We start from the raw sequence: 27,599 nt of genomic DNA, 5'->3' as shown, positions 1-27,599 counted from the left end.
ATGTGCTTGTGACATGTGCACTACAAAGATTGACTGAATATCCAGTCTTGACCTACTATTATGTGCTTGTGACATGTGCACTACAAAGATTGACTGAATATCCAGTCTTGACCTACTATTATGTGCTTGTGACATGTGCACTACAAAGATTGACTGTATATCCAGTCTTGACCTACTATTATGTGCTTGTGACATGTGCACTACAAAGATTGACTGAATATCCAGTCTTGAACTACTATTATGTGCTTGTAACATGTGCACTACAAAGATTGACTGAATATCCAGTCTTGACCTACTATTATGTGCTTGTGACATGTGCACTACAAAGATTGACTGAATATCCGGTCTTGACCTACTATTATGTGCTTGTGGCATGTGCACTACAAAGATTGACTGAATATCCAGTCTTGACCTACTATTATGTGCTTGTGACATGTGCACTACAAAGATTGACTGAATATCCAGTCTTGACCTACTATTATGTGCTTGTGACATGGATGCCAAATTCACCTATCAAGCTTCACTCTCAAGGTTAATTTTTTTGGCACCCTTGTCTCAAACACAGTATAGTTACTCTTGAAGACCAGATCATAACGCTTTGTTCTAAACTGATTTTTCAGCTCTATTGTAAACATGCTATGTCTGTGATTGAATCTTAAGTATTCCATCAGCTGTTGCCCTAATGGATCCAGGTCGTAGTTCAAAAGGATGTGATGACCATGCTACCTATCCATTTTTCAAAATGTAATAAACAATTAATCAAATGTGTACTGAGACATTTCAATGCTTTGTTCAACTCTTTTTTTGAGGCAGATGTCCTCCTACACTAAATCACACTATGAAAAACTGACAAGGCTTCTTGAGCAAAGTCCAGTTTATACACCCTGCCCCATTATTAGTCACTTTACCCATGGTTTATGAAACTGTACAGTACACATCTTTTAGAGCTTTCATTTAGTGTTTTCATCACTCACTGCATCTTCCCCATTAACTGTAAATCATCATGTCCTCCATTTGCCCAGCCCTACAAGAGAGTTCTTGAAACACTGGTACAAAGACAATCTAAAGTATGACATACTTTTCATACATCAGCATGGGTTTGGCAGGCAGAACAATAGTTGCCCAGTTGCCCTTTGTTCCTTGACAAATCACATTCTTTAATTGAATCATTATCTTATGAGGTTAGAATTCATTGATTTTTTTTTTTTTTTTTTGCCAATTAAATTTGGACTGATAAATCCAACAGCTACAAATTGCTAGATATTTCGCAGGGCTTTGGTTTTAGTTGTATAGAATGTCCTTCACCTATACGACTGGATCCTTGCTTTCAGGCCCAGTCCAAGTGTATATCATGGAGTTCGTGTCAGTCTTATCAATTTTACTGCCCCCTGTGTATTATTGGGGCCCCCAGTAAATGCTTTAGTAGTTTGGATGTCCAGAGTTTTGCCCATCAAGGTACTCTTCTGTTTGATTATGCAAGGTTTGTGCAGGAATACTTTATTTTACTGAAATTAAGGACTTTGCTTTTATGAGACTGTAAGAGTCTACTTCTGGAGTTGTAAAAATGATGATAAAACCATGATGCTCTTTTTTTTATCTGTTGCACCACTAGTGCCCTCTTACCAAACATACAGTTATGTTTGATAACTGCCTTACCTACAGAATATTAAAGTTAAGTATTACTGTTCAGTAATCAGGACATTATTTCTTTGTGGTTGCAGTACACTGATATATATATATATACATATATATATATATATATATATATATATATATATATATATATATGCTTATAGTCTCCGTTAAATTTTTTGTTAGTTTTATGTAATGCAAAACTGACCAAAGAACACAATGTTCTTCGTGTTTCACTGTTGCAGTCATTACATTTGGGTAATCTGCTGGCAGGTTGCCCTCAGTCGTCCTGAATAACAAAGTCTTGGGTCCTGCATCAGTTGCTGTCTCCTCGTCCATGACGTCAGGTCGTCAGGGGGTATAAAACATGCAGCCGACCCCATTTTATTCAGTCTTTCTTGCCACACGGTGCCCGAAGCAGAAGCGGTTCACAAGTGCCGGTCGGCCAACTCCTGAAATTTTCGAATTCAAGTTTCAGAACCGAAGTCTTCAATCTAAAGCTAAGTACCCCATTGGGGAAACATTTTCTTGCTCCTTACCGATGTCAGTAAAAGTTAATAATTGCATTACTTATGGAAAGCAAATACCTCGTAAGGATTTTCATTTGTACTGTATTCCTTGCCTAGGCCCAGACCATAACGTGCCTTGCTGTCTTAACCAATGCACAATTAAGCGTCTGTATATTTTTGCTTCTAAATATTTTGGATCAAGATTAATTATCCTGAAATGTCGTCAGTTAGCAATCCGACTACTGGAGTTCACAAAAAATGCAAAGAAAAAGACAAGACAGACCGTCGAGGTCCAAAACTGACAACGAAGCTTCTCCTAAGCCAGTCGCCTGTTCGCCGGTACTCAGTGAGGCGCTTACGCAGCCCCTGATACCTGCTAGTTTTGAGTTGAAGGCCTCTACCGAGATCCATTCAGAGTCCGGTATGCTGCGAGCTTCTCGGAGTATTGAACCCGTGCATGTCTGTCCCTTGAATGGGTCCGGAGCCACTGAGCAAGCACTGGCTTTTGAGGGTGTTTTCAGGCCTCAACATTTTTACATTAAACTGACGTCCGCCTCAAAAACAAGATCGAAAACATCTTCTATGTCTAAAATCTGACGCATGAGCCACGTGTTCAGGCACCTATGCCTAAAAAACAGATTATCAAAATGGCTGAGGACTTAATTACCTTGATCAGGGGTTCCCAACCCTCCCCCCCTGCTAAGAGGCCTAGGCAAGGCGCTGGTTATGAATCTTCAGATCAGGTTTCCATTTCTTCTGATCGGGAATTCTCTATTACACCCTATGAGGATTCTGATGCAGAAGAATCCATCCCGTCTGCATCTCCTCCTGAGGATTACTATTTGGAGAAACTTTGCATACTTTAAGGGAACATTTTTACTGGGAGAGTCAGGACTTCTCTGAATCAAAAAAGAGACTTGGGGATTTCCTTCTTTTTCCTCAGCATAGGCCTTTGGCAATACCTCCTGTATTAGACATTGTGTTTTCGGAATCTAGCATGTCTCCTGATTCCCTACCTCCGGCTCCTAGTAAGTCAGACAGACATTACAGGGTTCCTGACTCCCACAAATTTCTATTCAAAAATCCTGCTGCTGATCCTGAAACTATTTCACAGGGTCCCAAGGGTGCAAGGGCCTCTACAGCCAAAAATCCTACCCACTCTGATAGAGATTCCAGGGCGCTGGATAGATGGGGAAAGAAGGTTTATACGTCTGCAACCTTGGCAATTAGGGCCTTAAACTACCAGTTTCATATGCTTAAATATCAACAGCATGTTATGGGCTTACTGAGACAGAAAATGATGTTGATTTCTGATTGTATGGAAAATAAAGAATTACAGGAATTATTACATTCAGCAGAACAGATTGGAAAGCATACTTTGCAATGTGGTTTTGATCTTTGGAGGCCTCTTGCAAGGCCGTAGTTACTGGATCTGTGATTAGAAGACATGCCTGGCTCAAGAAGCAAAATCTACCTGATCATGTTAAAGCTAAATTGTTGGATGCCCCCCTTGCAGCATGATACTCTGTTTGGTAATAAGGCAGAAGAAGTTTTAAAGAAAATGGAAGACAAAGCTAAATCTATGCAAACTGTAAAATATTTCTTATAAGTGCAGCCACCCAGGTTCAGTAGACACTGGCCTACTAAAAATTGGTCCTTTCCTGTGTCCAACAGAGCCACTCAAGGCAAATCCAGGCACTCAAAAGGCTCCAGATAACAATCACAGGGTTCTTACAGATCAAAGCAATGGGGTGCCTCCACCTCCAAATCTGGAGGAAACAAAGCACAACCCTACAGTAAGCAGTCTCAATGACATCCCTCTACCTGCACCAAGCACTTATCTTTTGGCAGCCCCCTTGGAGGGAAAACTAGCACTTCCTGCTCAAAATTGGCAGTTAATTATCCAGGACAAGTGGGTATTAAACATAGTATCCCAGGGGTACATATTTCATTTCCATGCTTTGCCAATTCCAAACAGTTGCCCAGATCTGCCACAAAATCAGTGGGCAGAGGCTCAGAAACAAGTTATGTCCCTCATGGATATGGGGGCTATTCAACCAGTGCCAGAAAAATAAAAAGGACAAGGTTTTTATTCAAGACTTTTCCTGGTACCCAGAAAAGACAATACCTGGCATCCAATACTGGACTTATCGATTTTGAACATGTTCCTGGACATTCCAAAATTCAAATTGCTGACTTTACAACAGCTACTGCCTATGCTGGACAGGAATGCTTGGTTAGTGACTCTAGACTTAAGAAGCATACCTGCATATCCCAATAAGGGAATCATGCAGAAGATACCTCAGCTTCAAGGCAGGTTTTTTGCATTACCAATTCTCTGCACTGCCCTTTGGCTTATCTACTGTGCCCAGAGTCTTTACAAAGTGCCTGGCACCAGTAATTGCATTCTGCAGACAAGGAAGCATACAAATTTATCCTTATCTGGACGACTGTCTCATTCAAGCAGAGGACAAGGACACTCTTCTTCAACATCTGGCATTTGTAAAAAGACTTCTAACATGCCTAGGGTACACAATAAACGAAAAGAAATCCCAACTGGTACCCTCTCAAATAATTACATTCCTGGGTGCAAGCTTGAATACAACTTCCCAGATGGCTCACCTCACGCCAGACAAACAAAGGCAACTGACAACATACTTCAAACAAATGACAACAAAAACCCAGTTATCTGCAAGACAACTTCTGCCGGCTTTGGGGTTCATGGTATCCTGCATTCTACTAATTCCATATGCGAGACTGCATATGAGGAAATTACAATGCTACTTAAAAGGTTTATGGAGACAACATTGTCACAGTCTGGAAACAGTTATTCCTCTCATTCCTTGCCTACAACAGGAGTTTCTTTGGTGGGCAAAGACATGTCACCAAAACAAGGGGCTATTATTCTCTCTACCCCCTGCCACCCAAACCCTAACTACAGACGCATCAGACTATGCTTGGGGGGGCCCACCTGGTGGGGAGATGCATTCAGGGCAAATGGAGCCCAAATCAAATGCATCTGCATGTCAACCGGAAGAAGATGCTAGCTGTTCAGAATGCTCTGACAGCCTTCAAGGACTTACTTCACCCAGGACAGCTACTGATAAAGACTGACAACACTACGGTTATGTGGTACATAAACAAGCAGGGGGGTACACATTCCTACCCCCTTTGCAGACTAGCCATGGCATTGTGGAACACAGCTTTGACTTACAAATACATCTTCAAGCTCAATTCCTTCCAGGAAAACAGAATACTCTGGCAGACGACCTAAGCAGAAATCTTATGGACCCACACGAATGGAAACTGGATCCAAAAATTTTCATGTTAACACAGAAATGGGGGATCCCAGACATAGATCTGTTTGCCTCTCCCCAGAATTATCAGCTCGACAAATTCTGCACAAGAACCTATCACAGGAGAGCATGGAAAATGGATGCCCTATCCTTCAGTTGGAAAAATCTATCAGTCTATGCCTTTCCCCCTCTGCCTCTTCTCTCCAAGGTCTTACTAAAAGTCAGACAGGAAAAAACAAAAATGATCCAGACTGGCCTTACCCAAATGTAATGACTGCAACAGTGAAACACGAAGAACATAGTACAGTTGTGTACACTTTCCATAAATGTAGATGTTCGAGTGTATTCACTGTTGCAGTCTGGGTTACCCACCTGCTATCCCCCTTTTTCTATACCTTTTCTTTCCTTCACTATATTCTAAAGCCTTTGTGGTATACTTGCTTTTAGATGAAGGTAAAGTATATGTTGCTAAAAGTGCATTTACATATAATTCTGTTTATTTATATTTACATATATAGATATATTTATGCTCCCCATTTGGGGGGCACCTGACATCTGGGGCAAGAAAAACTGAATAAAATGGTGTCGGCTGCATGTTTTATACCCCTGACGATCTGATATCATGGACGAGGAGACAGCAACCGATGCAGGACCCAAGACTTTGTTATTCAGGCCGACTGAGGGCAACCTGCCAGCAGATTACCCAAATGTAATGACTGCAAAAGTGAATACACTCTAACATCTACATTTATGGTAAGTGTACACAACTGTACTTTTCTATGCTTTAATGATATTCAGACTTTTGTAATTCATTTTTTTTTCCAGCATGATATCCTATTTTTCATGAAGGTAATTACAATTTCTTCAAATTCCCAGGTTTCCTTTCACTGAGTTTGTCTATATTTCATCATTAAAGTCCTTTTTGACAAGCCCTCAGGTGGGTACTACTTCACAATTTGGAGTCTGGTATCTTTTTTCAGCAAGATCCCTCACTCAGATGCATCATGGTCCCAACTAGTGCACTCCACAGCATAATGTGTTGATTACCTGCATGTGTTTAGCCCCTAAACATGTCACTTTCTTTTTTGGCTGCTCACACAGTTCAGTTTGTGGTATTTGCTGTCATTTGTAAAATCCTGCATCTGCATGCCTAAGCACCACATCATGTATCCTTCAAGTTAACATTCAAGACCGGCACTGTTATTGCCTGCAATTTCTCAAAAAATAGCAGTGCTGAGAATTATCCTGAGTGCATAAACTCAACCTAGCTTTTCAGTCCTAAACGTAAAAAGAGTAGCTTGCTCAGTTTGCAGTGGTTGTGCAGGCCTAATGTACATCCAAGTAAATCCTCTAAGAATTACACACACCCTTTCACAAAGAGAGCAGAAAGATGGCCTCCTCATAAACCTAGGCATATGTTGGAGCATCAACATAAAGACATGATAGATGTAGGCTTGAATCTCCTTGAGTTAAGTTTTGTATCCAGCCCTTCAGGTGGTGAATTTTAACCCTCAGCTAGTGAGGATTTGAGGCCTAAACTGGTAACTGAGCCTGTTCATGGACACCAAGTAGTAGAAGGTGCAGACTGAGTTCTTTGGCTTGGGAGATGCATTCCAAGGATTTTGCATCGTCTTATCTCCAGATGATTTGCAGAAGCACATGGCTGACAAGTTTACTCAGGGAAATAGTAAAGGTCAGCAAGGCCTAGCAGGGGAAAGCTACCTGTTCATCCCATACTAGGACTTGCAGCTTTAGGGCTGGATGCCAAGCAGCTTTTTGTTTTTTTTTGGTTACTTGAGATGTGCATATGGGATTACACTGTTTGGGATGTAGGTATAAAGCCTGTTATAGTGCTGGGGCAGACCTTTCCTTACACCATGCTGTTTTTGTGTAGTACTTGAGCCAGTATTGGTTCCTGATTCCCTTGACACCTGGCGCAGCTCAATCTTATATTTGCCCTTGCATGAAATCCTACCCAGAGATAGTAGGGAGTCTTTTTTTTGTTTGTTTTTCCCCCTCACCAGCAGTATCCATCTCAAAGCCATTGTCTTTGAAATGGACAGGTAAGAGTCCCCTTCCTGTTTGGTTGACCTTTCTTCTTTGGAGATGCCATCAAGCTGATGAGGTGCAGTACAGTCTTGCCTCTTATCGCTTTGTCCTATTCCCAAAATCACAAAGTGAAGTTTTTGGAAAAGAAGCCTGAGGAGCTGTGGAGCATGCTGTCCCTGGAGTTTGTCAGTAGGGATGCCCAGTGACACCCAGATACTCTAGACTTCATCCCCAAAAGCTGGCACCTTTTAGGAAGTAGACAGAGCACCTCAGCAGGCAACCCATTGCTAATTTCATTATGATGCTTTCTTCGCAGCATAGAACCCCAGAGACCACTTCATTTTACCACTTTGCTACCAGATAAGAAGTCAGAGCAGACCTTCTAGACAGGTCTGAGGAAAGGTTTTAGTTTTCTGCCATCTTGAATTAGGTTGCTCAGCTGTTCTTTTTTGCCTGTATCATTTTCAAGTGAACCTGGCTAGGAATGTGCTGGAGAAGATAGAAGGTGTCCTAGAGTTTGGGCTCAAGGAGTATATATGTGAGTCCCTGACCACAGCTTTCACAGTGGGATGCTATATGTCCTGATATAATCTTGACTCTGCTGACACCTTGGCTATGTCACAGGTTTAGGTGTCTGCTTGTGTAAGAGGGAATAACTGGGACTGTACTACTTTAAGAAGAGTTCAGAAACATAATTCTGGATGGCAGTTGCTTGTGGGATATGCTGTTTGGTCATTCTGCTTATGACCTGGTTGGTTGATTATCTATTGATTGAATTTGTTGACTGGGAAGGTCTGGCTGGGCACAGAACCCCCTTTTCATTGGAGGCCTGAGGAGAAAAGACCCCAAATTGTATATTTTATACATGACAATGTCCTGAAGCAAACTGTCTGTGGAGGGCTTGTGTGATCCTCCTCCTCCCCAGCCACTTCTGACCCTTCTATTAATAAACTTGCCAACCTGAAAAGAAAAGGAGGCCTAGTTTATATCGCAGAGTTTTGCTCCCTCCAGTGCCAAAGAAGTCATACAGGTTGTTGAGTCCCTTGACAAGCCAGAGTAGCCCTTAAGATGGTCTGTGACTGCCTATGAGAAAAAACTTTCTGAAAGTCCACTATGGCTTAGAGAATAGTTGTAAGAACTGGAATGAATGTATTTATCTTTTAATTATCCAGAGCTGTGCTGAACAAGTGTGAAATAGGTTTGTGTCAAACCATCTTGCAACTTTTAGAGTAAAAGTCTGTACACATTGTAGATTTGTTGATAGTGATTTAATCTGATGTCAGTTTTCATTTTATCCTTGATATATGGGTTCATTTCTGATATCGAATCTGACTCTGCCGTTACTACAGCTCTCACTGACCAAAAGCTCTTGAGCTTCACATCTACCCATAGTCCTTATCTCCCAATTACCCCAGATCTCGTTTGCCACTTTTCGAGACAGATGCGTTCACCAGAGCTCTTAGTTTGCCTTTCTTGGATAGTTTTCTTCAAGTTTATTTTTTTCTGTGGTCATTCCCACTACCCTTTAACTAGTGATCACTGTCCCCTTTCCATACACTTTGGTGTATTCTCTGCTATCATTGTTAGCCCTCTTCTGTACACTTTGGTGTACTCTTTAACTATCATTGTTGATATTTCTTTCCATCTCTCCTTTCTCCCCTTTCCAGTTTAAAAAAAAATCTGATTTCTTTTCTAGTTTGTCTTGAGTATACTTTTCTATCCCCCTTTCACATGAGTGCAGTGTGTGTGCTTTCCCGCCCTTTTGTTTTATGAATGGAAAACTAAGGCCCCTTCTGGCTTCAAAAAATGCTAGAAGTGTGGCCATAAGATACCTCTTTCCAATTTACATCTGTTATGTGTCTATTATTTGGGTACTGTACATTTTACAGGAGGACTGCAGTATTTGCAATGGTTTTGGACATAGAGCACTTGTTGAAAGGAGAAACAAATTGATTTTGAAAGTCTTAATCCCTTACACCTTTGTAGAGGCCATATCTGCTGTAGACAAAAGTAAAACAGATATTTCTTCCCTTTCATATATTTATAGTATTGTTTGGAGAAAGGCAAAAAGAGGAGTTTGTTGGTACCAACGTCTTCATCAGTACTGACATCTAAGAAGCAATAAATCCACTGCTCCTAAATGTTCCTCGGAACTGATGGACTGTGGCTGTAAGACTTCAATACTAGGAAACTTACTGGCACCAATCCACCATTTGGTGGTCAAAACCCTTGCTGCAGAAGGCTTTGGCACAAGAAAATTTGCCTTTCAGTTTTTTTATCGATTCCGACTACATTGGATATAGGCAACATGAAATTTTACCCAGAGCAACTTACTACCCATCTATCGAACCCTTTGTGGGTGAGGTACCCAAAGTTTTTATTCAAAGACCAAAATCACCCTCCCTGTCATCAGTCCATTCCATAGGTTCATAGGTTGATACTAGGCTATCTGCCATAGGGCATTTATAAGCCTAGCCAGAGTGTGTTTGGCTTTCGCCACCCTTTTAGATTAGTTGACTGTGCCTCTGTATAGTAGGTCACAGAAGATAGCCCTTTTAAGGTTAGTTTATTGTGCCTCTGTCTAGTAGGGACACAGAAGAGATCCCAGGGGCAAACCTACGATCTCCCATCCACTTGTCAAGATTTCTCTTGAAGAGGGTCATTGAGGGGCTCTGCCTAACATGGATTGGGATTTTGTTCCAGAGTGAGGGAAGCCTCTGAGATATGAATCTGTCCCTCCAGCATGTCCTATTTATTTCTGTGCTGAGGTTTAAGTCCCTGGAGCATGTAGCTCTGAGGGATTTGGATTTTCTGAGTTGGAGCATGTCCATTAATTCTGGGTTGGACATGGCTTTATACGTCAGGCACAGATTGCCTCTGAGTAGGCAGTAAGCAACTGAGTAGAGCTGGAGTTTCTTTAGCCTAACTGCATAGGGCATCTGTTTGAGTCCCTTGATCCTCTTGGTGAGGTACTTTTGGGGTCTTTCCAGTTGCTGCAGGTGTCTGGTAAGGTACATCCCAAATGGGGCATTGTATTCAATTATGGGCCTGATGAGTGATGAGTAGAGGGGCACAATGACCTCTCTTGATCTGGATGTGAACCCTTTTGTGATAAGGTGGGCTATATAGAAGGTCTTTGTAACCACTTTGGCAACGTGATTGTCAAAGGAGAGATTGGTATCTACTTGGGTCCCCAAATTTCTAATTACTTCTTCCGTACTTAATGGATTACCACCTATGTGGTAATTTGTGGGCACTTTGTTTTTCCCAAAGGGGATGACTATGCACTTTTTGGCATTTAGCTTTAGGCCATGGCTAGTTGATTATGGCACCCAGTTTGCAGTCATCTGCGAACTTGATCAGCCATTGTCCTCCCGTGTTAGCCTGTACCTCAGAGAAATATATACCGAACAAGAGAGGTCCCAGGACTGAGCCTTGTGGGATGCCACATGTAACTGGTTTAGAGTCTGACATAGCACCTGCAATTCTGACCATGTGGGTTCTATACCTGAGCCAGTTTGCAACCCATCTTGTGACATAGGGGTTGATATTTAAGCTGGTGAGCTTATTTATGATGCCCGAGTGGGGTATTGTGTCGAAGGCTTTTCGAGGTCCAGGTAGGCTGTGTGGACTACCTTCCCTTCATCTGTGGCCTTGGTGACTGTTACAAAGAAGTCGACCAGGTTCAAGAGGCAAGATCTGCCCTTAAAAAAGCCGAATTGGGTAGGAACCAGTGTTTGGAGGTTCTCAATGTCTTTGTTTATGAGTTCCATGATGATACACTCTATAGTTTTGCAGACCAGGCTAGTCAGGCTTATAGGGCAATAGTTTCCGGGGTCCGTTGTGGCACCACCTTTGTGGAGTGGGACCACTGTTGCTGTACGCCATTCCTTGGGTACATATCCTGTAGTAAGGCTGAGATTGAACAGTGACTTTATGTGAGGGTTCAGTTCTTCTTGGAGCTTGTGTAAGACGCAGCCTGGGACACCGTCTGGTCCCATTGATGCTGTGTTTTTTGCTTTGGAGAGGGCAGCTCTCACCTGTGCATCTGTGATGTCAGGGAGGCTACACTCTGTTGGGATAGACATTTGCTCTTTTGGGGGGGAAGGGGGGGGTATTTGCACTGAACCTGTCTGTCAGGATGTTGGCAATGTCTGTGGGTTCAATGTATGTTTTGTCATTTTGTACTAACTCAGAGCATACCTGGGAGTTGCCACCCAGGTTCCTGACATAACTAAAGAAGGCCTTGTGATTATCTTTAGCGTCTTGTGCAATTTTTCTTTCGAAGTTGGCCTTAGATGATTTTATGAGGGATCGTAGTTTCTTGCTAGTACTGATCAGAGATGCCTTCCCTTTTTGGGATTTTGCTCTATCATGTAGTAGCTTCCTCCTTCTGTTGTATAGCTTATTTATGGCTGGGGTCCACCAGACAGGTCTCCTGCCTTTGGAGGAGTGAGTCTTGGTTTTATTTGGGATAGCACGATCCATGCATTCCTGTAGGTGTCCATAGAATGCGTTTGTAAAGCCTTAAAGTATGGAGAGACTGGTGAATAAAATGATGTGGAGAGACTGGTGAATAACATTTTGTGGGTGAGGTTTTACAGAGCCCCCTTTGGCTTTGGCCCCTATGGGCTCAAGAGCTGAACTGTTATTCATCCCTTTAACCACTTCTCCTTTGACCACCTCCGAGGCTTCACAGTTTACAGCCCCGAGTCATCCAGCATTAATTGTATCAATTCTGGAAATCTCTCTGTCTTCCGAACCAGGTATTGCCCTGAGTTCTTTGGTTACTTCGGCACTGGAGACCTCCTGGGGCCATATCTTCCCCACCCTGGCTCAGAGGAGCAGGATTTCAATCCAACTTTTTGGGAGCTGTCCCTGCACCTTGGAGCATTAGCACAGTTCAGTTTGGCTCCAGATTCTGTCTCAGGGGGCTGTTTCTTCTGAGCGGGTAGTGACCACGGTTCCGATGCAATCTCTCTCTTCTAGGTTTCCTTCCTTCTTCAGGGGGGCCAGCCTTCAAGGCAATGGGGACAGGACCTTGTCTCTTACAGTGACTCAGTCAGGCCCTTCCTCCTTGGAGCAGATACCTTTCTCACACCCAGCTATTCAACCTGTCTTTCCATTAGGGCAGCCATTGCCAAAACCACAGGAATCTCAGACACAGATTCTGTCATCTTCTGATACCTCTCCAGACTATCCCCCTAAGGAGGTTCCTCAGAAGAAATGCAAGAGGAACCACTTGGATTCTGTACATGAATCTATCACAGAAGACACTGATTCTGATAAAGGGGAAGGGTCCCCTAGGTCACTTCCTGATGTCTCCTTTGGAGATGTCCTAGAAAGTTTGAAACAGAGGGTTGACTGGAAGTCCCAAAACCCTTCCTTGGAGGAATCTGTTTAATTGCAGGCTTTCGGTACTCACCTGTCTACTTCTTGGGTGACTCTGCCCACTGAAATTCATTCAGTTGATTTTTCAACAAGCATGGAAGGCTCTGGACACCATTGAACCCATCCCCAAGAGCACAGGCAAATTTTACACCTGAAGCCACAAAAAAGGAACTCACTGAGGGGAGAGTTCATCTATCCATCTACCCAACAGTGTCACAGGTGATGGATACATTTGGGAAGCGAGTTTATGCTTCATTGACCTCCACCTTAAGGTCTTCAGATTTCCTGGCATATTTTAGCAGACTTCAAAAGGGATCTGATCAAGGAGTTATCGGATACCCTGGCAGGACCTGTTACTGAGGGAGTCCAAGAGAAGGTTGCTTCCCAGTTGGCCACCCTGGAGTCTGTGTCAAACTCGTCCATGAGGCTCATTTTGCATGCAGTCAAAGGGACCACCAGAGTGACGGGTTCAGGTGTAGCCATAAGGAAACTCACCTGGATGCTCCTATGTGACTTTGTGAAACCATTTAAGTCTTTTTTAATCGGTGTACCTTTTGACAGATTATCTCTGGCCCAAAAGTTAAAGAGACATTATTATCCAGGTGTAAGAAGGATGGTAAGGTCCTTTCTGCTGTGGGTATACATTTTTCCACACCCCAAAGATGTTTCAAAATATCCAAAATGCCTTTCAAAGACGCACATGTTACCAGTTCTGCCAGGAGCAGGGGGGGGGGGGGGGACTGCAATGGAAGCTGCTGTCCACGAGGCAGAGGTGATCCGCAGAACCAGGGCTTCAGGGACTCCTTCCCAGGTAAACCCTTTCAGCGTTCCTGAAAGGAGGCCCAATTGTCTTCCTCTGGAGGCAGTCAGGGGATGCTTATCCTTTCACCAAAATGCCTGGCTGAATATAACAGATTCTTGGGTGCAACAGATCATATCCAGAGTTTATACCATACCTTTTTCCCATCTTTCCCATATGCAAACAAATCCCTGATGTTCCACACAGTCAGAGGTAACCAGCAGTTTTTGAAATTCAAAAACTGCTAGACAAAAGGGTCATCCAAGAAGTCCCAGTGTGTTGAACCAATCAGTTTGACAAACAGAATCCCAGATGGTCACAGTACAGTCCATTCTTCCATTTTTTTAAATAGATAACTGGATGTGCTCGACAGAGCTTCAGGATGCGTATTACTCCAGAAAAATGGACAAGCAGTCCAGAAAGTTCTTCCGTTTCTGGCTGGGAGCCAGTCATTACTAGTTCAGGGAGCTGTCCTTTGGTCTCACCACAGCCCCCAGGGTATTCACCAAATGTATGGGGCAGTAGCAGCTCACTTGAGACTGCAAGGATTCAGAGTGCTTCCTTACTTGGATGACTGGCTTATTACCGTTTTGACAAGGCATCAGTTGATAGAGGCAAGGGATTACATTCTCAAGACCTGTGCGTACCTAGGAGTAACTGTAAATCACAAAAAATCTCAACCAGTTCCAACCCAGAATTTAGAGTTTATAGGGGCAGTACCAAATGCAACAACCATAGCATCCCTTCCTCCAGTAAGACTTCAAAAAATCATAACTCAGGTTCAGAAAATAATCCACAGCAAGAAGATACCTGCATGACTAATTTTATAAGTTCTAGGTTCTATGGCAGTGACAGTAACTAGTTCTCCTAGCTAGGAATCAAATGAAAATTCTACAGTGGCTACTGGCATCTCAATGGTCTATGCTATACCAACCCATGTCGGACCAGATTCGGATCACTAGTCATTGCAGGAAGGATCTACTTGGTGGGTTCACTCCAAAAAAATTCTCCTGGGCTGCCTCTTCGTCCTCCCAGAATCCAAGGCCTTAGTGACCACGGATGCCTCCGAGGTGGAGTGGGGGGCATTTTCTGGGCAAGACTGTCCAAGGCACTTGGTCCCCCCTTAGAGGCCAACTTGCACATCATTGTTTTGGAACTAAGAGTGGTGCTTTTATCATTGCAAGCCTTTCAAGCATCTCTTCCTTTGTGAACAATTGCAGTTCAAACGGACAATGTCAGTAGTTTGGTACATCAACAAACAGGGAGGAACCAAATCTTACCTCCTTTGTCGAGAAGCACTCAGTGTGGCAGTGTACAATCTCTTCCAACCACTTTCTGATAGCAATGCACATTCTGTGGAGTTCCAGTGTGATAGCAGATAAACTGAGCAGATGTATTCTCCAGCATCATTTATTTTTATTTTTATTTTATTTTTACATTTGATTACCGGGAAAGTCTGACTGGATGAAATGTCCATTTTCAGCAGAGGCCCGGGGACAAAAGCTCCACATAGAACAAAAAAATGTAAATAAAACTGCTGTTAAGTAAAGTAAAGAGTCTGAAGGGTTTTTTTAGTCTGGGGCAGAGCAAGAACAGAGCCATTTAGTGGTAAGGTGGGTTTTTAGTGTTTGTTTAAATTTAGTTAATGGATATTACTAGGTAGAGAATTCCAAATATTAGCAATATAATTAGAGTAGGTGGACTCTCCAGCACAATTGTGTGCTGTTGAAATTTGTATGAGGGGCTTATTGTTTGACCGCAACATTCTGCCACAGGAATAGGGCTCTAGCAAGTCATGGAATGATGGAGTTTTTGCAGAAAGGTAGAAGATTTTGTAAGCCATGTTAAGCTGAGACAAGTGTAGGAGATGAGGAAGTTCTAACCAGTTTAGTTTCCTTAGAGCAGAGCAATGGTGTGATCTCATTGCAGAGTTTGTTGCATATCTAGCTATTTTATTTTAGCAGGCTTCTAGTTTTACCAGCTTAGTTTTCCTGAGGTTAATAAATACAGGCGAAGCATATAAAAGAGTAGCGGTCAAATGAGTCTGAGCATGAGTGGTCCGAATCCAAAAGTGATGGAAAAAATTTCCATCAGTGGGGCCAGCCTTGTTTAGGGGAGAGGCAAATAGGTCACAAGTGCAGTAACTACTTTGCCCTGATTTCCCTCTCTGGAGAAGTCACCAAGAGATGCTCTTATCCACACTTGGCCCTCTGGACTCCTATATGCCTTTCCCCCGATACCTCTAATTCTAAAATTTGTACAGAAAGCACTCTGTTTGTAGAGCAAAGTAATCCTTATTGCTCCATTTTGGCCTTGACAGATCTGATTCCCCTTTCTTTGGTCTTGTCTAATTCAATGATCTTAGAATCTGGACCTAGCTCCAGACAGATTAGTTAATTCAGACATTCTGAACCTCAAGCTGACAACATGGTTTCTCCAGTTCCACTAGTTGCCAGGCATCTTAACTTTCTTCCCCAGTATGCCAAATTCTCATAGCTTCTCATAAGCCTTCCACCCAGAAACTGTATACTACTAAATGGAAAAGAATTACTAGGCTCTTGAAAGGGATATCAACACATTTTCCACTTCTACTGATAATATTTTAGGTTTCTTAGCCTCTCCATTCAATGCAGGGGCTTCCTCTTGTACCATAAGAATACAACTAGCAGCAATTTCAAATTTCCATGATGGTTTGGAAGAACATTCCTTGGCTTCTCAGAATTTGTACGTAATTTTTAAAAGGGGCATGGACACTTTTTCTGAAACCGCCTTTCAAAAGACCCTTCTCCACTTTGGGACCTAAACCTAGGGTTGCAAACCATTGTACATTCTCCCTTTTGAACCATCTGCAGACTGTGATCTAAAGTACTTGCCATGGAAAATGTTATTTTTGATGGCAGTAACCTCTGTTAGAAGAATTTCAGAAATTCAAGCCTTATGTAAACCACCTTATCTGATTTTTCACAAAGATATTGTTTTCTTATGAACAAATCCAACCTTTCTACCTAAAGTAGTGTCAGTCTAACATCAATCAGATTATTCATTTGCTTGTATTGTTTTCAAACTTTTCAAACAGAGGTGAATGACCATTATGATTTTATCTTCATAGGACTAAGGCCATCAGAAAATCTGACCAACTGTCTCCTTTTCAAGTCTGCAAGTTGATCTTAGCCGTATGGCTCAAGGATTGCATTTCCTTTATGTATGACAAAAAGAAAATTGCTTTGCCTAAACCTGTGAAGGCACATTCTACAAGATTTGTTAGCACTTCAGCAGCATTCTAACCTAGCGCTTCAGTGGATGACGTATGTGCAGCAGCTACTTGGGCTTCTTCCCATACCTTTTTTACTCATTACAAATTGAATTGGGTCTCTATGGAAAGAGCATCTTTCAGTTCAGTAGTGCTCAGGAATATCCCTCCATGAGTCCTACCAAGGTCTAAGATAGCTGAGGACTCTTCCCCATATGTCAAGGATAAAATGAAAATTGACAACAAAAGATACAGAATTTATGTACTTACCATAGCATTCCATCTGTGTTGTCCATCTTCATTTATCCTGGACTCCCCTCCCTCCCTCCAACCCCTGGACTTTGAAGACTCTTTTTGGTGGAATGGATAATGTACTTGGCTCTTATGGTAATCTTTAAGGCTTAGCAGATATGGCTTTCATTGAGGCTTTGTCTATCACTTTATGTCTAATCTGCAAATTTGATCTGAGGTAATTGGGAGAGAGGGATTATGGATAGAGGTGAAGCTCGAGAGATTTTGGTTAGCGCAAGCTGTAGTAATGGCCAAGTATGCTCCAATATCGGAACTGAACCCATATGTCAAGGATAAATGGTTTCCAGTCCTTGTATCATTTAAAGATCTGTTAGTACCAAATGTTATGCGTGTTCTGTTAGCATGTTTCATTCCTATCAGTACTTTGGCCTGAAGGTTCTCTGAGTTCATTTGTATCCTTCACTGACGCATAAGCATTCCTTTCTGTTGAAACTGCACTTAACTTAAACTGCATGTAAAACATATAATGCTTTAATATGGCTGCATTTCTAATCCTATATTTATGTCAAGCCTGTTCTAACAATGGTCCCATGGGATAGGTGGATACTAGACGTACACATTTGGCATGTACTGATGCTCACAAGTCCTCATGTAGTAAAAGCTATACAATGCATTTCAAAAAGTTTCTCATTTAATGAAAACCTTTATTTGATCCTGGCTTAAATAAAACTCCCAATTTAGTAATCCAAAACTTTTCATGATTTGAAAAATAGTCATAGTCATGTCATACAAATTTATTAGGAATTACAAATCTTGTCAGTCACAATACATTCAAACAAAGCTCCTGAATACTGTAACAAATGTTTATATAGAGCATTTTGACGCATTATATTTAATATCACATAAATGTTCAAAAATAGGCATCTTAAAGTGGCATAGTATCTTTCCAACATAAAAAGCAGAACAAGTATATGTAGCAAGATGCATAATCCATTCTGTATCACAAGTAATGAAATAATACATTTCATGTATTTTATCTGTTTAAAATAAAACTCTTGGTTTTGAGAACCATTTTACAAACCATACAGTGTCCACATGGACTGCTACCTTGCAGTTTATGACCAAAATAAAACCCTTTGGCAAAGATATATTGACTGGTTTTCCCTGCTGGACAGGGGCATCGGGTGCTGATTGGTCTAAACATGGGCTAAACTCTTGGCTAGGCTTATAAGGGCCTCAGGGCCAATAGCCTAGTAACTTCCTATGAGCTGTTTAAAAAAATAATTTATTAGCTATAATCTGTCCCTTTCTGAGAGCAAATTTCCACTATGGCGAAACATCAGAAACATCTTTAACTTTTGGACCCTAATTTCTGTTTTAGACTCAGATGCAGCAAGAAGGGGAGTATTTTCTCTGAAAAGTTTCAATATAAAGCTCTGGTTATTTTTGTGAAATGTGTATAGCAGTGTTTTTTTTCTGAATAGGTGCACTGATATTTTATTCCAATGGGAAATATATGAAGAACTGTTTAATATTACAACAAGAACACTTATCCATCTACCTACTTAACTGAATAAACTACTGGAAACTTCAGTAAGGTGTCTGTTCCTCCCACAGAGAGGGTATCTTAGAGAGTCTCTTAGATCTGCCAACTGAAGAACTGTTAATAGTTTGATAAATTCTATTTTTATACAAGAAGGAAGAAACAGTGCATGTTGGCTGTTTTTAATTTCAACTTATGAAACCTGGAAGGGGGCAAAGAGATTGAGCCATATTCACAGATGTGTTGTAGTGTCCTATGAGGTTTGGGGTTTAGTCACTTCTAAACTGAAATATTTTCACCTTTTGTTACAACAGTCCATTGATGCAACATTTCATGGTATCTCACAACACAATGACATGGTTGGACGTTTCTCAGAATCTCTGAACATTATTCTGTGGATCATTTAATGGCATGTCATAGCTTGGTACTTTGGCTGATATACTGGAATCTTATAGAATGTTGCTGATAATTTCTTTGAACTCTCTTAGCATGATACTATAAATTAGACATTTCTTGGAAGCTTTCAATGTATTACTGTAAGTGGACATTTCATGGTACCTCACAATACAGTACTGTGATGGGACAATTTAGATGTTCATTGTAGTCAACTTTGCAGTACTGATTCTTAGGTATTCCTCCATGCAGAAGTCCATGGCCATCCTACCACAGCTTTTTCACCATTTCTCCAGCTGACAGATGTCCAGACGTCAGGGTATAAAATGGGCATCAGCCAGTTGCCATTTTTCTAGCAGTGTAGTCCAATGCTCAACAATGTTTATTTTGTGTAGTCAGTCATTTAGCTTCAGTCACCAGAGTTCCAGATGCCTTCAGTTAAGCACCCTGTTGGGGACCTTTTTTTCTTGTTAATGGTCAAGAAAATAAATGTCTTTCTTGCAGGAAGCAGATACTCCACAAAATTTTTTATTTGGGTTGGCTATTTTGTCTAGGCCATCAACCCAGTTTTTCTGTCAGTATTGTGCAGGGTTCTATTCTAAGACAATTAAGCATAGGGGCCAAGTCCCTTCAGTTGAATTTGGAGTCTAGTAAGGAGTAAAAGGCAGGTCTGTCACATGCCTCAGCATCCGTCAGTTTCTTGGCTCTCATTCCAGAAAAGCGAAGTGATAAGTATCTGAAGAAGAATGTTTGGGATTCTGAGGGTATTTCTTTGTCCAGGCTTTTGATCAAGAATGATGGGGTGTATCCAGGTGAGGTGCCGTTGTAGCCCCTAGTCTGATGCCTTTTTGGTCAGAGTCCTCAGGTGCAACTCCTCCGAAGGCCCTTATTTCACAGTCTGACACTAGCCTTGCCACATTTTAGTGACAGAGGATGAGGGTTGTATACCTTTGGATCCGATGCCATATCCATCCTCCTCAACTCTTGGGTATATCTGATCTGACATTGGCAAGTTTTAGACTCTTGCACCCCTCTACCCATAATTCTCCTCTCTCTTACAGTACCCAAGATCATGTTCGCTGCTGTGTGTGTTTGTGAGTGTGTGTTTGTGTGCTTGTGTGTTTGTGTGTGTGTGTGTGTGTGTGTGTGTGTGTGTGTGTGTGTGTGTGTGTGTGTGTGTGTGTGTGTGTGTGCTTGTGTGTGTGTGTGTTTGTGTGTGTGTTTGTGTGTGTGAAATTGTTAGCAACAATTAAGGTTTTTGTGTGTGTTTTTGTTGTTACTGGTAATCCTTGCATTCCTGCTCTCCAGTGGGTTGTTTTTGGGTATAGTCTTATGATCTTAGTCTTGTGTATCACACCATAAATGAGCAGGTTTTGGGGATTTAAAAAGTGCACCACTTGGGAAGACAAGATCCCAGCCCACACAGGATCTCCATTCTGTCTGTTTATTGTCTATGGGTGGCTCATCTTGATGTGAATTTTTCTTATGCCTCTTCTGGGGTAAAAGCCCTTTCAAGTAGGTGCAATTAATTGGTGTTAGAGGGTCTTCTCCTTGACACAAGGGAAGAATCATCCCCTCTACTTTGGCTTTTGGCTCCCCTTCTAAGAAAGTAGAGTTTTAAGTAAGAAATATGAGGACAAGCCTAAGTAATCTAGAAGAAAAATGAAGACAAAAGGATAAAGACAAAAGGAAAAAGATAAGGAAAGGGCTAGGAAAATATCTCCTTGGGCTTCAGGGCTTTCGCATCCAACTGATAAGGTTCCAAAGTTATTGGATCCAGTCATTATTTGGAACCTATATGGATCCAATCCCCAACTCTGATTCCAAGGTTCTCTCTAGAGCCAACCAACCCATTGCATCTGGTCTGTGGTCTTCCAACTGATATCATTGCATCAATCCTCCAGGCCCCTTTTGGGTAGCATCTTACTTAAGGTTCATTCAGCCTTTGAGGAGCCTGCCTAAAGCAGATGTCGACAAGATGCAATGGAAGTTTGAGGGGACCCAAATCTAGATGGGGCTCTTCCAGACACCTCCTGCTCTGGAGGTATTGGGCTCAGCCCTGATGACCCCGCCCCTTTTTTCTCATTCTCAGGTCTGATCTTTGGATCTGGTGGTTAGGGATCAAAGTATTTGCAGTTGCATAGTTTGGTTCAACTCAGATAGTGTCTCTTACCCACTCAAATCTGACTGTCTGATCTCAAGGGGTCTTGGTGCCGAGAAAATGGAGTCTGAGGGTTAGGGTTAACTCCACGGCTGTTAGAACTGTCCCTCCCTGTGGATGCTTCAGCTCTGGACAGCTTGGCTCCAGTCGCTGCTTTGGAGTCTACTTGGATCAGATCTTGTGATGTCCTTCGTTTGGGACTTTCAGATACCAGAGGGCCTTCCTTGGGGCATGTTTCAACTTTGTTGTTCAAGGCCTTTGAAAGGGTTCTCTCAAGATCTAAAAAGAGGTCTCTCATTTGCACTTCAGCCCATCCTGATCCCCTCTATCTGCTGCTTCACATCATCCTGTTCGACAGGGACAGTCAACTTCCTAAAGTCTCAGGAACACTTACCAAGCAAGTTCTCCTTCCACTTCTGCGCATTCCCTGCAGCCTCCCAGTTCCTATGTTCCTCTATATTGGGAGGCTGCAAGTTCCCCTTCCACTTCTGTGCATTCTCCGCAGCCTCCCAATATAGAGGAACATAGGAAGCGGTAAGAGTCATCTACACTTCCTCAGGAGTGTCTCACTGAAGGTACTGACTCTGAGGAAGCCCCAAGATACCTCTTTTGGAAGAAATCTCCTTTAGAAATGTCCTAGAACCAAAGATACATGGGTGTTGGTCCACCAGTGTTCCCTTCGAGGAGGAGTCTGTATTCCTTGAGGTTTTTGGGGCTGGCTCTTCTACTTCCTTGAGCTCACTGATTTGGTCTCGCAGCCAGCATGGAAGGAACCAAGCATGGTGGAGATGATATCGTGCAAGCCCAATAAGATTCAGGTTACCCATAAAAACAGGTTTCACTGGAGTAAGAGTCCCACCATAGATGCCATTGTGGTTATGGCAACCACAAAGATAACTAGCTATCAGATGCAAGTTTGACTGTCCATCTCCTTAACAAGCAGTCGAGACCTTTGGACAATTTGAAAAATGGACTTAGACTTCAGCTGCGTTTGCTTTACATGTGCTTAAATTTAGCGCACCTAACAAGATTCCAGAAAGACTTGACCAAGGAGCTCTGTCTTCCCCAGATACCTTTGCCTGCAGACATCCTAAAGACTGTGGATTCACAGCTGACTACCCAACACTGTATATCCAATGTGTCCATGCACCTACTATTGAATGCAGCTGATGACACTTCCAGAGCAGCAAGCACCAGCATTGCTTTACACTGACACTCCTGGATGTGCCACTGTAATATTTTTGGAGGGCTTCAAGGCATCCTTTTTGAATGCCCCTTCCAGTGGGTCTAACCTGTTTGGCCTTGACAAAGAAATGCTCACCAGAATTGAACAAGAGAGCAAAACACTGCCATGGACATCCATTTTTCCACTCCCCTAATGACTTTCTCTTTGAACCAAAAGGGTGGAAAGAGGTTGTGGTTCTGGAAGTCCCAGGGCTTTGCTCAAGGCACTTCAGGAGACTGACACCCCCAGGGCACTGGAGGAAACCACTCTAATGGCCATCACTCCTGTGGCAGAGGTGATCTGCAGCATCAGGAGGTTTAATGTCCCTTTACCAACAATTCCTTCCTGCATTCCTGAGCAGCTGTCTCTCACTGTAACTCTCTGGAGGCAGCTGGGGGGCTCTTATGTCTGTATCCACAAGCCTGGTCTGCCATCACGCAAAATTCTTGGGTGCAGGAATTCATAACTAAAGGCCGTTTTATTCCTTTTGTTACCAAACCCCTAAACAAACAAAGAAAACTTCCCAACATTTCACCCAGTTAGAGGTAAGCAGCAATCAAAGCAGTTTCAAAACTGCTAGAAAAGTGAGTCATCCAGGAGATTCCACCAAACCAGCTGGGATCCGGAGTCTATTAAAAGCTCATTTTGTTTCCAAAGAAAAATGGGAGTATCAGGCCCATTATGGATCACTGTCATCTAAGTTGATCTGTAAAACAAATTAAATTCCGGATGGTCACTGTTCAGTCTGTTTCTCAAGAGAAAAACAATGACTGGATGCACTTGGTGGACCCTGCAAATTGCCTCCTATCACACCAAGATATTGAGGCAGTCCAGGAGGTTCCTCCACTTTCTGTTGGAATCCAGTCACTTTCAGTTCAGGGCCCTGCCCTTTGGTCTCACTACAACACCCAAGGTGTTCAAGTGTATGCCAATGATTGCAACATTTCTAAGGAGACAGGGATTCTGACTGTTCCCCTCCGTAAATGACTGGGTGTTAACCACTTCCATGAAGGATCTACTTGTTCAGACCAGGGACTCCTTGCCTCCTTGCTCCAGCTGTGTCCCTAACTAGGAATCCCTATCGACATGGAAAGGTTCTAGTTTATCCCTCTGCAGGTAATAGAATTCATATGGTGCCATTGGGATACTTCTTTTCAAATTGCCAATTGCCAAACTTCTGGATTCCAGAGTCCTTTTCCCTACTTCAACAGACTTCCAAAGTTATATCTGACTCAGTCCCCTGAAAGACAGATTCTTCATTTACTGGGGTTGATGACTGTTTCAATAATTGGTGCCTCATTTGAGATTCAACATGAGGTTGTTGCAGTTGTCTTTCTAGGTCCAATAATCCATGCTGTATCAACTGATGCATTTTCTGGTCAGTCTAATGAGAATATGCAGACTTCATATTCACTGGTGGTTGTCTTCCCCTCTGGCTGGCTGTTTTATGTTGTCACTTCATTTACCCCCCACCCCTTTATGGTAACTATGGATGGTTCCTTACTGAGGTAGAGGCATTTTGAGGGCAAGTTGACATCTTCAGAGGCCTACAGATGAGGGCAGACCTGTTACTCTTGCAGGCCTTTCAGGACTCCCTTCCCAGAGATGTGATCTTTATCCAGACATGTCAGTAGTCTTGTACATCAAGCAAGAGGGAACCCAGTCATATCCCTTATGTTGATAAGCATTGAGTGTGTGGCAGTAGGTGATGGCTTTCTAGAGGCAATGCATATCCCCGGGAGATCAGTGTATTAATGGGCAGTCTAAACAGGTCCATTCTCCTGCCTCACATGTGATGTCTCAATCATTTGGTGGCTACTGAGGTTTTCATCAGCCAGAGCCAGTCTTGCTGTGATCTTTTCATGACCCCCTCTCAACACCAAATCCAGCAGCTACTTTGCTCTGATACCTTAAGGAGAGTCATCAAGGGATGCTGTGGCCCACACTTTGTCCCCAGGTTGCCTATATGCCTTACTACCTTCCCCCATAAAATTTGATTTGGTGCAAGTCAAGAGTGATTCTCATCTCCCCCTGTTTTGGCATCATTTGATATGGGTCCCCTTCCTTTGTCCTCTGAAATCCCCTCACTGGGTTCTAGAACCTCCTCTTTCTCACCTATCCAGCCTCATCTGGACATTAAAGCCCTGAATGTTATCGCTTGTTTTTTTTTTTTTTTTTTTTTGAGTTCCATTGATGTCAAGAAATACCAGGTTTTCCTCCTCTGTACTTCATATTCTGTCTTCACAGAAACCAGCCGCTAGAAAAGTCTAGAGAAGTAAATGGAAAAGGTTCACAATCTGGACTTCCACCAAAGCTCTAGATCCTTTTTCAGACCCTTTAACCTCCATTTTGGGTTTTTGCAGGAGCAAGTTTTTCTACCATCAAGATACAGGTTAGGCAGCAACTTTCTTGTGGGGAGAAACGAGACCTTGTTGCTTTGCTTAAATTGTCCAAGGCCTTTTTATGAGTAAATTTTCTTTGACCTCCATTGCGAGACTCTCCCTCCTTGGGGCATTACTTTTTGATCCAGTTCCTGACTAGACCCCCTTTTTGAGCCAGTAGCTTCAGTGGAACTCAGAAATTTTGTCCTGGAAGACTTAACTGCAAACTTTATCGTGTAAGCAACCTTGTATGATTTTCCATAATGATAGGGTTCTTTTCGAACCAACCCTAATTTTCTTCCTAAAGTGGCTTCAGAAGCTGCCCTGAAGTAGACCATTAACTTGCCAGTATTTCTCCCAAGTTTTTCAAACAAATGCACATTATGTTTACTGGACTTCCATCACCAGTTGAGGTTTTACTTGCAGGGTACAAAAACTTTTAGGAAAATTGATCAGCTCTTTGTCTCTTTTTCCAGGACCAAATTGGGAGATGGTGTTTTACTTTGCATACAAAGCAAAGGGACTGTCACTACCTCATAAACATATATCCCACTGTACTACAGCAGACATCATTTGCAGCCTTCTTTTCCAAAGTACCAATAGATATTTGTGCTGTGGTTACTTAGTCTACTCTTCATACCTTTGTTTCCTGTAACAGGCTAGACCTACAGTTTAGATCATGTGCTTCCTTTGGCTTTACCATCCACCAAAATATACTTCCATGAGACTCACCAGGGGTTCATGGTAGCTGAGGACTCTGTCCCACAAGTTGAGGTGGACAGAAAAGACATTGGTTAAGAAAGTTATGTACTTGCATAAAATTGTCTGCTTTTTTTCTGTCCATTTCAGCCTTCCCCTCACTCTGCCCCCCCCTTAACAAATTATTACTTGTTTGGCTGTACTGAACCTGTCCGTAGCCTTCTCGTAACTACAGTTTCTACTGTGCCATGTTTTTTCCTCTGGTCTCTTTTCCTTTTTTCTTTGGGAGTAGAGATATATCTGTGATATATGTAAGCAAATTTGACCTGAAGAATAGAGAATTATAGGTAGAGGGAAGGAGCCCAAGTCCTGGATCAGAGTTTAAAAGTTGGCACTGTTGGATCCAATTGGAGCTAGTATACCAACAAGTTGAGATGGACAGAAGAGGTCAACAGGGCTCTAGCATTATAGTAACTACATAACTTCTGTTTATTGTAAGGGGGAAGATCCCCAGAAACAAGACAGAGGTTGAAGCGGCATGCCCGTGACCTGAGGCCCTCACTTTCCCAGTGCCAGAGGCATCCAAACCCAGGAGGCCTTCAGATGTGGCCCAGCCACAGCTGTCACATCTCACTACCTCTTTTTCCCCTGGTCTTTTCACAGGTCTTGGTCAGGCTGGCCCAGGACTTCATGAATTTCATGAATACCAGGTAGCCTTCTCTGCAAATGGATATAGTAGCAGGAATTTTCCTTGGAAAAAGGACCCCCACACCTGGGGAGACTCAAATTCTTCAGAATTGAGGATGAGGTAGAATTGGCTTATGTGGAACATCTTCACCCTCAGACTTCAAAATATTCTGATTCAGATGGCACCTTATTCTGAGTTTCACTTGCCAAGGATTTATCTTTTGGTGACACCCTTAACAGGTTGAAGGAGATTTGGAAGTCCAGGTAATTCTCTTAGGGCTCATACTCGTCATAGAGGGCTTTGGAATCTTCTTACTCCAAGACCTTTGGCAGTTGTTCCAGTCACATAGTCTTGGATGATGTGTTTGAGGGGTTCCCTAACAGAAGCCTGAAACACTATAAGCTTGAAAATCAAAATCCTGAAACCAAAAGCCTGAAAATTCAAAATCCCGAAAACCCAAAATCCTGAAACTCAAAATCCTGAAAACACAAATAATGCTAATATGTCACTATAAAGACACTAATACCTACCAACTGACCCTGACCCTAACCCTAACCCTAAGGTCCGTCACTATCGCACACTCACCTGACCCGCGCCCTAACCCTAACTCACTTAAACCACCCCTAACCCCAATATTTGTCACTGTTGCATACATGCCTAACCTGCGCCCTAACCCTAACTCACTTAAACCGCCCCTAACCCTAACATAAAACCAACCGCACACTTACCTGAACCCAACGCATGACCTAACACCACAGGGCTAACAACAGCAAAGCCACAATGACGTCAGTATGTCCATTTTGTGTTTTCAGGATTTTGGGTTTTCGGGATTTTGAATTTTCAGGCTTTTGGTTTCAGGATTTTGATTTTCAAGCTTATAGTGTTTCAGGCTTCTGATAGGGAACCGTTTGAGGACATGTCTTTGCACCTTGACTCCCTTCCCTAGCTCCTAGAAAGACAGACTGCTTCTATAGGGTGCTGGAATAAAACAGAGTTACAGATCTAGCAATGGTGTCACCAGAAGCCACTAAGGGAGCTCATGGGTGTGCATCTAGGAGCCTCTTACCAAATGACAGAGATAGCTGGCTACTTGGACCTATGTAGTAAGAATGAACCTATGAAGACTTGGACTTTGGCCATCCTGGTCATAAGGGCTCTCGTTTACCAGTTACACATGCTCAGATACCTTGAGTCATTATCGAAACAGATTAAAGCAACGACAGAGGGGATCCAGGTCAAGAGCCTTCAGATGGACATCTAGGAATTGTGTAATGCCCCCCTCTAGGTGTGCAGACACTCACATGTGGCTATTATGCTCTTGATGCATAATG

The sequence above is a fragment of the Protopterus annectens genome, chromosome 10.part0 (assembly GCF_019279795.1).
Source record: "Protopterus annectens isolate FY-2018-M chromosome 10.part0, PAN1.0, whole genome shotgun sequence".
NCBI classification, from domain to species: Eukaryota; Metazoa; Chordata; order Ceratodontiformes; family Protopteridae; genus Protopterus; species Protopterus annectens.
This window is presented reverse-complemented; position numbering follows the sequence as displayed.